The sequence below is a fragment of the Protopterus annectens genome, chromosome 15.part0 (genome assembly GCF_019279795.1).
Source record: "Protopterus annectens isolate FY-2018-M chromosome 15.part0, PAN1.0, whole genome shotgun sequence".
Lineage (NCBI taxonomy): Eukaryota > Metazoa > Chordata > Ceratodontiformes > Protopteridae > Protopterus > Protopterus annectens.
The window spans coordinates 374,362,347-374,374,693 of record NC_056749.1 but is presented as its reverse complement, the minus strand read 5'-3'; the positions used below and the strand labels follow the sequence as shown (position 1 = coordinate 374,374,693).

At 36.9% G+C, this 12,347-nt stretch overlaps 1 protein-coding gene across 5 annotated transcripts in view; it reads right to left on the bottom strand.

The window, feature by feature from the left end:
- Nucleotides 1-12,347, bottom strand: part of DRP2 (dystrophin related protein 2) — a 4,029,288-nt gene that overhangs the window by 1,855,061 nt on the left and 2,161,880 nt on the right. The gene's annotated exons all lie outside the window — the stretch shown is intronic.

The window sequence follows — 12,347 nt, the reverse complement described above, 5'->3', positions numbered from 1 at the left end:
TTCAAAGGAATGCTAGTATTAGGAATAAAATATGCCAACAGTTTTCTTTAAATACATAGTTAAATATTTAAAAATTAAATTAAATTATACACTGACAAACTATTACATTTGCCTTCACAATAACTGTGTCAATTAAATTGCCTGCATCTAAAGTACAGATCTGTTAGCTAAAGGATATGTATGTGTGTGTGTGTGTGTGTATATATATATATATATATATATATATATATATATATATATACACATAAACTTTAAATACTTAATTTCATGTCAGAAACAATGAGAATCAGTTATGGATTTGGTCATGACTGGACTGAAAATAGTCTTTCAAGCAGTTCATTTACTTGGTTTGAAATATAAATAAAATAGGGTAGAACTAAGAGGATAGAATACAATAAACATTAAAAACATTTCCAAATGTCTATGGTTTATTACTTAAGACTAGTGAATTAGTTACAAGTTAAACAGTACCTGTTGTAAATAATGAGAACATTTCATATATTTTCTGTTGGTTGGATGAAAATATATTTTAAAAATAGTGTATGGCTCCAAACAAAATTTAAAATTATCAGAACATCTGCCACATCACTTTGGCCTTCGTCAAGTATTTTCAGAAGCTATCTTAGAGAACAATTTCATCTCCCAGTCTCACAGGATATCCACCAATCTGAACGGAAATAATGACTAATAATCAAAGGACAACAAAGAGATATTCTCAACCACAGGTTCAAATCACACCACAGTACATTCAAAAAAAGTTTATTAAGTCCTTTTGTTCATTTAAAATCTATAAGGAATTCTTCAAAATAAACAAACCTTCATATCAATCATTTATACTAGCTTAAACCATGTCACACATTCTTAGAAAGATATATTTAAATTTATAATACCCCTTCCTCAAGTTCGATCATAAAATCAATTAGAAATACTTTATATAACTAATTTTTTCATTATATCCAAAACATCTCTTTTCCATTTTAGCAGTTCTCATTTTAAGCGCACTAGATAATGACACAATTGTTTACACTTGGATGTCTAGTTGTGGTCAATCTTAACTACAATATAAACTTTTAATATTTAATTCTACTTTCCAGTCACACCCTCCTGGATTCCATGACAAAAAATACACACACACACACACACACAAACACACACACACACACACAGCATTGGTATTGCCTCCTTTTTTCATTGCATATAAGTACTGATACATCCTTTGCTGTAGTCAGGTTTTTTTATGCAATTTCTTACTTATCTCTTTATTACATGTAAGACTGATCCATTTTTTAGTAACAGTATTCTTGATAGATCCAAATTCTGAGTTGTAAATTAATTTCTCTCTGACATGAAATTAGTGAGTATGTACTTTTAAATCCTATGACCATTTTAACAATGCAAAAGTAAAGACTAGGCCACGTACTTACAAGTGTTTGGGAGTAGTCTACTGTAGAACCTCTTTCCCATTAAGTATATTTCTATCAAATCCACAGATAATATTCAGAGAAATTTGGCCCTGCTACCTATATGCAGTGCTGCTGCACTACCCCACTCTATGACCCACTCATCTCTGAATCTTTTTTTCCTACATCTCACTCACTCACTCACTCACTCACTCACTCACTCACTCACTCACTCACTCACTCACTCACTAATTTCACTGTTCTTATAAACCCCCCAACTTACAGGAAACCATCCTGTTACAGTTTCTTTCTGACACACTTTGCCTACCTTATTCTTGTAACTGTTCTTTGTCTTCATCCATTTTCCACACATTGTTTTGTGGAAGGACTCCACTGCATGGGTGTAAGGACATGAGCCTTTCCCCCTCCACCTAGTGTGTTGCCTTTGTATTACATTACTGCCCTCCCCTTTGTGGTACCTGAGCACCTTCCTCAGGGTATCTTTTTAAATAATTTCCCTTTAGAAAGACTCTGTAGATCTTCCTCACACACATGTACAAGCATAAATTGTATTCTATCCTTTTATTCATCTAAATGGTGGTGCCCTGTGTGGCTGCGGCTGTCAGCTCATTCTAGAGATATGCATATTATGTCTTCTTTTGCACAGAAAATCTCAAACAATCAGTTTCTGTACTTCCAAATGGAGGTACAATAACTTATAAGTGCATAGAAGTTGCTAGAAATTAAACAATCAACATCTACATGTTGCTGGTTGGATGCCTTGAAGTCTACAGAATATCTAGGCCCTACTACTTGCACAGAGCTGCAACAGCTGGTTATTTTAAGTCCTCACACTCTAAAGTGCCTGAAACTGGTAGAACAGGTTTCTGGAATATGCTGGGCAAGAAAAAAGAGAAAGAGATGTCAGAGAACACGAAAAAGAGGTTGCAGAGCAGGTATTGATGTAAAGTTAAAAGCAAACCCCTACAGGCCTGAACTACCAACTATATTGTTAGCTAATGTGAGATCACTGGATAGCAAGATGGACTACTTGAGACTGGAACTCTCCAACAAGAACAAGGTGAGAAATACTAGTTCATTTTGATTACTGAGACATGGCTGCATGACAAGATAAATGATAGTATAGTAAAAGTAGAGAAATTTACACTGTTTCATGCAGACAAAAAACATGCATTGTTTGTGGAAAGGCCAGAAGAGGTGGAGTCTGCATCTATGTTAACAAAAGATGGTGCAGCAACTGTGATATCATACTGTCACACTGCTGTGAAAACGTAGAGTTCCTATCTTTTAAATGACCATTTTACTTGCCCAGGGAGCTGAATGGGGTCAGTCTAACAGGGGTGTACATCCAACCTAGTGCTAATACTGGTTTACCTTTACATTGTCAATCCCAATATGGGTGAAACGGCTTCCGCGAATACCGAAGTGCAAACGTCTCCAACGTCGAATTCCACATAAGCGAACGGCAAAACCTCACCTATTTTTGACCCATGGTAGCACTGGTGTGGAGATGTGGCACGGCCAGAAATGTCGAAATTCGACATATTTTCAACATTTAAAAATTTTTGCGGTTTCGGTTCGCTTAAATGAGTCTATTAAGTGGCTGGTCGATCATGTGTGATTGACGATTTAAAGGTTAACCGCTAATTCCACTGAAGCTCTAAATAAACAATGCAATCACATGGATGAGATGCAGAGCAAATATTCTGAATTTGTACACATGGCAGCTGGTGACTTTAATAAAGCAGATCTGAAAGAAGTACTCCCACACTACCATCAGTATCTGGATGTTCCTACAAGGGGTGCTAATATCCTGGACAAGGTGTACAAAAACTTAAAGAAAGGTTATAAGGCAATGCAACTTCCACAAATGGGAAACTCTGACCATTATACTATCTTGCTATTGCCAGCTTACAAGCCTGCACTGGTTAGAGAGAACCCACAAAGAAGCAAATTAGCATACAGTCATACAGGGATTATTATTATTATTATAGGGTATGGCCTGAGGGGGCTATGGAGACCCTCCAAGACTTCTTTGAATAAACAACTGGGATATGTGCAAGGAGGCAACCACAGTGAACTAGCATCTGAACAAAGAGTGCTTTGAAAAAAACAACTGGGATATGTGCAAGGAGGCAACCACAGTGAATCAACATTTGAACATTGATGAATACACTGAGGAAGTGATGGCATACATTTCAAACTGTGTTGATGAGGTGACAAATACCAAGAATATCACTGTTAGAGCTAACTAGAAACCGTGGCTCACCCTTAAGGTACATGAGCTTCTGGAGAGGAACACAGTTTACAGGGTTAAGTACAAAGCAGCCATAAGTGTAGCAAGAGGTAATCTCAAGAGGAGTATAAATGAGGCTAAGAGGGAGTATGGCAGAAAGGTACAGACCAGCTTTGAAGACATGAAGGATGCAAGGAGACTATGGCAAGGCATACAGGAGATCAATGACTACAAAATAAGGTCTGCACAGTGTGAGGACAGCATCAAATTCCAGGACACTTTGAACATCTTCTTTACTAGATTTGAGGAAAGAAACAACAGGTTGAGAGTAAAGCTACCCACTGATGAGAAGGATGCAATACTCAGCCTCAGCACAAAGGAGGTAAGAAGTAAGCTAAGGAGAGTGAAAACCAGGAAGGCTGCTGGACAAGACAACATACTGGACAAGGTGTTAAAAGGCTGTGCTGATCAACTATGCACAGTGCTCAATGAAATATTTAACATCTCTAGCCATGGCAAAATTACCCTCATGCTACAAGGAAACTAATATCATCCCGCTACCTAAGAAAACTACTCCCTCCAGCCCTAATGACTACAGACCAGTCACTCTGACATCCACTGTTATGAAATGTTTTGAGCGACTGATCAAAAACCATCTTTCGTTATGCCTACTTCCTGATTTTGACCCTCTGCAGTTTGCGTGTACAGCTAACCGTTCCATGGCTGATGCCATATCAGTAGCACTACACATCTCCGTTGAGCATTTTGAGGGCAAAGATAACTACGTGAGGATGCTGTTCATAGACTTCAGCTCTGCATTTAATACAGTTGTACCAATGCAGCTAATAGAAAAACTGGCACATTTAGAAATCAGTAAATATCTCTGTAACTGGATCCTGGACTTCATGACTGAGAGACCACAGAGGGTGTGTTCAGGTAAGAACACATCAAAGTGCATCACAATTAACACCAGGGTTCCACAGGGATGTGTTCTCAGCCCACTGTTATTCACCATCATGATCCACGACTGCTATGCTAAGCACAAGTCCAACCATATCATCAAGTTTTCTGATGACACCACAGTCGTGGGGCTCATCACAAAGGAGGATGAAAGGGTGTACAGACAGAAGGTGGTATTTCTGATCAGTTGGTGTGAGGGGAACAACCTTGACCTAAATGTAAGCACAACCAAAGAGATTAGCATCGACTTCAGGAAAATGAGAACAAACCACCCAGTGCTCAGGATCAATGGTGAGAGTGTAGAGAGGGTTATAAGTATGAAATTCCTGGGTGTCCACATATTGGAGGATCTCTCGTGGTCGGGAAACACCAGCCAACTGGTTAAGACAACATACCAATGCCTCCACGTTTTAAGAGGGCTGAAAAAAGCTAAGCTTCTTCCTGATATTCTCTACACCTTCTATAGAGGTGCAATAGAGACATCCTCACCTGCAACTTCACAGTGTGGTTTGGAGGCTTCACAGTTATGTAAAGGAAGGCACTACAAAGGGTGGTGAGGGTTGCAGAGGAGGTAACAGGTTCCAGTGTTCCACCGATACAACACCTTTATTCTGCAAGAAGCATCCAAAAGGCCACCAAAATAATACAGGAATACATGCATCCTGCTCATGGACTGTTTAAGTATCTGGCATCGGGCAGGAGATATTGCAGCATCTGCTACAGCACTACATGATTCAGTAACAGTTTCTACCCTACAGTGATTAGACTTCTGAATTCTGGCACTAGTCCCAGGGGTCTGGACACATAATAACTCAATTATTTATTTGCACAATATATACTTACATATATTCCAAGTAAGTGCAATATTTATTTATTATATCCATAGTCAGTATTATTTAACTCACTGAAGTGCAATATTAGACAAATAACTTAGGCATTTCAAAAGTTGTTTTGTTTTACTTTAAATAGGGTAGTTAATTTAACTCAGGGGAGGGTATTCTTTTCATATATGAATGTTGGTAAATGTCTCTACTCTTTCTTGCATGTATTGGGGGTAGTATTGTATTTGTTAGCAATGTTTATTCCTTTACTTGTATTTGTTGTTTCACTTTCCTTTGTAATTTCAAGAAATGAGTTGATGCATGAAATGTTTAGGCTACACGTGTGTAGATAGTTCTAAATGACAATAAAGTTTATTTTGACTTTGACTTTAGTGTAACCTAAGAGCACTGTTTCATTTTTATACTGTAACAACAAACAGTTTGAATTAAAATATCTTTGAAGACCTATGCATCTCTATTATTAGGATGGCTTTTCTTATTTGAAATACATAACCATAGCCAGGACATGCAATTAACACTATAGACAAAACACATGCTGTTGTATTTGGTATTCAAACAATGCTCTGCATGCATGGTAGTTCTACTAGTATCCAATACTACCTTGTAACTGTTTTGATGTTATTTTCTTATTTTAAATGTTCATTTTGTGTGTGTGTTTATCAAAGTACTTAATTGAAGTGTGTTAGTGCATCATTTTAGTCTATTTTGCAAAGAATTTTTGCTAAGTACTTCAGTGTCTATAGCTACTTTATTTCCACATTAAAGACCTGATTAAAGTGCTCACATACAGTTAATTAATTTGTTGCTATACATCTTACTAGTCAATCAATAGTTACATCACTCCCTAATCCAGTAGAATAGACAGATAATGATTAGAGGAGTTCACTGTAGTTTTACCAATTACTGCCAGGTGTTTAAAATGTTGTTTCATAGCCGAGGTTCAACCCTACAAGTTACTGAATAAGCAGCCTTGTGTATAATCATGCTGAAAGTGGACAGAGTAATGTACCCTTGCTGTAGGTGAACTGCACACAACAGCTAATCAATTTAATGATGTGTAATCTGATTTTAAAGTATTATATGCTGTGTAACCTGTTTTCAGATTATTCATTTTATTTATTTATTTATTGATACTTGACTACTGGGAAAGTCCGGCTGGGTAGGAGTCCATTTTCAGTGGAGGCCTGAGGAGAAAAGCTCCTATGTTTGTTTGTGTCTTTTGGCTTTTCCCAGTTAGGGGTCACCACAGCGGAACTCCGGTCCGCTAATGATTGGCAGTAGAGTTTTACGTGCTGGCTTGCCGGGCCTAACGTACAACCTTCAATGAAGGAACGCCCATTCATGCATGTCACCACACAGAAGACGCTCTAACTGAGAATTGAACGGGCAATGTCTAACTGTGACGTGACAACGCTACCGCAGCACCACCACCGCAGTTGTTAGAAAAGCTCCTAAGTGTTATAAAAAAATTTAAGAACAATATTTTTTAAATCTTCAAAAATATTACAAAAGACATATACAGTATAAATAATTATACAAATTTACACATAATATGAAAACTTCGGTTAAGCTCAAAAACAAGTTATATAATGATTTAATATTTAGAGAAATTTAAAAAATTTAAGAACAATATTTTTAAAATCTTCAAAAATATTACAAAAGACATATACAGTATAAATAATTATACAAATTTACACATAATATGAAAACTTTGGTTAAGCTCAAAAAAGTTATATAATGATTTAATATTTAGAGTAATTTTAGCCAGTTTATAGAGAAATTAAAGGTAAGTTAATATAATACTAACAGGATTTGCAATATGAAGTGAGGAAAAAACACACTTATAGTACATTTAGAGAGACAGCCAGGGAAGAGAAATTGGCAGAAGTAAGGAAATGAGAGAAAGCGACAGAGAGAGAGTAAGGAGGTGTAAGGTATTAATAGGTACTTGTTCACATTTACAGATATAGTTCATCCTGGTGCTGAGCAAGGACAGAGCCAGCTATTGGAGAGGAAGTCTTTCACAGTGATTTTGGAGGATTTGAGGTAAGGTACTGACCTGATGGCTATAGATAAGGAGTCTCAGGCCTTAGCAACATGGTACAAGTACAGACAATGCCCAGCAGATTTGATAGGTTTGTGAATAAAAAGGAGTTAATGGTCATAGGATCATAATGACCGACTGGGAACACAGTTGTGTAGAATGGTATTTAGTGATGGACGAGCAGATCTCTGAAATAAGAGGTGAACTCTATTATGGTTTTGAGTAGTGAATTATTGTGTGAGGGGCTAGGATTGAATTTTTGGCCAGGATGTAACATTTCTTTAATAGCTGTCCAGAAATTTTTAGGGATATGTTTACTTTTATTCTGAAAGTTATTATGGTATAGTTTTTAGCTTCATTTATTTGTTTTTTAGTATGATTGTGAAGCATTCTGAAGTTTTCAAGATATTGCAGTGTTTTATATTTTTGACATTATTTCCATGCTTTTTCTCTAGCCTGCATTAGCATTCTGCTCTTTTTTGGATAGCCAATTTCCATTATTTGTTTTTAATCTCTTCCTTTTAGGTGTCGCAAAGCTATTTAGGATATTCAGGAAAGTTGTACTGAATTCATTAACAGCATCATCTAAAGGGAGGATTTTTAGGAAGTTCCAATTAATACATGATACGAAAGTAATAAACATTTCCGAGTTAAAATTGGAAAAGTGGTGTGTTGTTTTATAAGCATGCTGTTTAAGTAGATGTGTGAGATGTCTGCGTGCATAGAGTGGGAGATGATGACTGAGGTGGTATATTTGCTAGGGTCTGATATTAGGAACCAATTTAATAGAGAATTTGATGTCTTTCATGTGTAGGGCTATTAATTAGTTGTGTGAAACCATATAAGTTCATGCTAGATGTAAGGCAGTTAGAGTTTATGTCCAACCAATTAACATTCACATCACCTAATAGTATTTTTTGTTGTTGCGGAATCATTATGGATATCCACTGTAGGATATATTCTAGTATAGCTGCATGGTCGCCAGGAGGGATGTAAAGGACAGCGATAGATATTTGTTGGCAATTGTTTATTTTCAAGACCCTAATAAGAAGCTCTGCTGATTTGAATTTTGGTATTGGTTTGTTGTAAGGGGAAATGTTGTCGTTGTTGGGAAATGTTAAAGCAATACCACCACCTTTCCTCTTTATATGGTCATTATGAATGATATATTATAGCTGGGAGGTGTAATTTCAGAGTTTTGTATCCTGGATTTAAGCCAGGTTTCAGTTCAGTGAGAATATCAAACTTATGTTGGGTAATGCAGGCATGTAGTTCAGCAGTTTTATTTCTTATGCTTATAACATTAATGGCAGCAAACATTAGATTACTAGGGTTAGGGGTTGACTATTGTAGGGTTAGAGTAGTCTGTGGAAGAGAATTATCTTAGCATTCATCCTGATAGTGTAGGTGGGGGCCAGGAGAAGGGTGAATGTTTCCACCTTGAAGGATTTTAGTATATCTGGAAAATACTGATACTTGCTTTTTGGAGAGTATTTTTCCAGTTAATTTTATTTTGTTTTGAGATGAAATGGAGTTAATCAGTCTGTTTTTGGAGTAAAAGTGTGCAATGTTATTAAACAGGTTTGGTGCAATGTGTGGAGAGTGTAGGGAAGGAATATGAATAGGTGATTGGGCAGAGTTGGAGAGATAGAGTCATGGTAACAGGAGAGATTGTCCAATAGGAAGAGAGGAACAGAGGATAAGCTGAGGAACAGCATGATTAAGCAAAGGGATCTTTATTTTATTGGTGTCAGGTAGTGGGAAGAAGAGATGAAGAAGGAAACAAGAACTTGCAGGGCTTTAGGATATTAAGTGATGGAGTCTGAAAGCTGCCCATAGAGCCCTATGTTGTTCTTATTTATTCATCTCTACTGTGCTTTACTTACCTCAATGAAATATTGCAATCCTTGCCTAAACCATCTATATCTATTTTATTTTTTCATGAAAAACTCTGCCTTCTCTCTGCTCCTGTCCATCCTATGCAAGCGAATAGCACCTGAATGCAAAAGTAGAAAGGCAAGCATGAAAAAGGATAAAAGAAAACAGCAACATTTTAAATGATATCATCATTTTAACAATGTCAGTTTAAGGAATTGACTGTACTTGCAAGTGTTTGGGAGTAGTTTACATTAGTACCTGTTCCTCACTAAGTATATTTCTCCCAAATCCATGGATAATATTCAGAGAAATTTGGCTCTTCTAAGTCATGCAATGCTGATACGTAATTTTATTTCATAACCCATTCATATCTCTGAGTCTTGCCTTTCTCAGACTTCACTTACTTACTCATTTCACTGTCCTCATAATCCCTCACCAACTCACAGGTGAACATGTTACACTTTCTTTATGCCACACATTGTCTACTTTATTTTTGTTTCTGTTCTTTCTGTTCATCCACTTTTCACAACTTGTTTTATGGAAAGACTCCGAGTGTATCCTGTTCACTTCACCTTTACTAATGCTATGGCTCAGTTTGATCCCCTATCCAGTCAACAATTCCTTCCCACCCCACATCATCTACATTTATACCAACCATAACTCCTCCCCCTTTTAAGTTCCACCAACTACTTTCTAACAGCTCACAAACCTTTCCAACCAATTACCTAACACATTTAATACTTTGTCTTATCTGGCCCAAGCCACATACATCTTACCTGTACACTTAGCTTTTTATACCCCTACCCATCATATTCACCCTTTTGAGCCATCTAACAACCTTATTCTACTACTTAATAATTTTCTTGAGTGGTGACATCCACCCTAACTCTGGTCCTGCTCAAATCAGTGCCCACCAAATGTCTTCTAACCAAACCCCACAACATTCCCTCTTCTGCCTTATACAATTAAATATTATTTCTATAAATATAAACAGTATGTGCGGCAAAATTACAGAACTGCATGCCTGGTTGTCCCTCTGCTCCCCAGATATACTAAGCAGAGAAGGTAATCCTGGCTAAGTTATTGCCAGAACTGGACAGGCTGCGACTTGAAACCATATATCAAAAGGCATATTTTGAAAATAGATCTATTACCATCTGTAACATGATGTATGCCGCGGTGGTACGGCAGTAGCATTGTTACCTCACAGCAAGAGGTTCTCCCGTTCAATTCTCGGCTTGGCTTGGGAGTGCCTTCTGTGTGGAGTCTGCATGTCCTCCCCACGGTTGGGCAGCATTCGAAAGACATGCGTGCGTAAATGGGTGTGCCTTCGTTGAAGGTTGGGCGTCGAGCTGGCACCTTGGCATTTCATAAAAATCTACTGCCAATCATTAGCAGACCAGAGTTCCATTGTGGCGACCCCTTACCGGGAAAAGCTGGAAGACAAACAACAACAACCATATGTAACATGATCTTGTATAACAATATAATAACAGCTATGAATGAAACATTGTGCTGTGGTGTAATTTATTTAGATTTAACTTCAGCATTTGACAGGGTCATACAGAAAACACTGATCAATAAATTAGAACAACTAGTTATCAATGTACTGTTGATAAGATGGATAGCTGCATGGCTTACAAATAGGACATGGCAAGTATCATACAGCAACTGGAAAATTAAATTCTTGGTTACAGTTAGGGTGTCCCACAGGGCTTTGTCCTTGGCCTTTACTTGTTTAGAGTGTATCTTTCAGACCTAACTTTTTAATCTGAGGTGTTCTACAGTCTATATGCAGATGATCAGAAATTGGGTAAACTGATCACATGTGTTACAGATAAGGTATGTCTGCAAAATAACTTGACTAAATTGACCATATGGGCACAGGAGAATAATATGCTGATAAATGTATCAAAAACCAAGCATATAAGATTCAGGAGACAAATTAAAAGGTGACAATTTAATACAGCACACAATGATTGAAACTGTAGATTCATTTAAGGACCTGGGTATATGAGTAGATCAAGCTTTGAGTTTTTTAATCATATCAACCAAATGCTTAATGATAGTTATAGAACTACAGGTTGTATAAAAAGATTTATAAAGTCAAGGAAATCAGAAATGATGAAGTAATTGTTTCTTAGTTACATTAGACCCAAACGTGAGTATGGAATAACAATATGAAAACCTTATAAGAAAACAAGCATGAGTTAACTGGAAAGAGTACAGCATAAGTGTACCAAGGGCATCCATAGATGTGAACATTTAAGTTATTATGAAAGACTGAAATATCCAAAATTGCACAGTGTCTCTTATAGACATCTAAGAGATCTTATTCAGGTATATTGAACATTTAAAGAGAGATACCTCTGGGAATGTTTGGCTTTATCAAAAGGTACTAGAGAATCATCAGACAACCTATGAACCTAAGAACAGCAGATAAGATCACGGGCACTAGTCTTCCTACCTTACAGGAGCTCTTTGAAATGAGATGCAAAAAGAGGAGTGACACATCATCCAGCATATGGTTGGTTCACTAAACTTGCTTCTGATAGAAGGTTACAGAGTATCCACTGAAGGACCTCCAGATTCATGAACCATTTATATCCACCTGCAATACGACTCAGTAATGCAGACATAAATCTGGATGTATCAAAACTATAATAGATTGTTACTCTCTCATTCTTTTTCTTTTCCATATAGTAATTCTATTTATTTATTGCAGACTAAAATTAATATATTCTCATTCAAGTGCAATTCCAATCACTTCCTTATGTGCAATATCACCCAGTCTCACCTCTGTGTATAGTGTACATTTCTTTTCATGTGTTAATCATCTAGTAGTCAGTGTTGTCCAGTGTATATAAATAGTGTACAAGCATGTGCATCAGCTACCTAGATATTTTACTTTTGTACTATAGTTATTGTTTATTCTTTAATCTCTGTCATGTCTGTTTTTTGTGTTT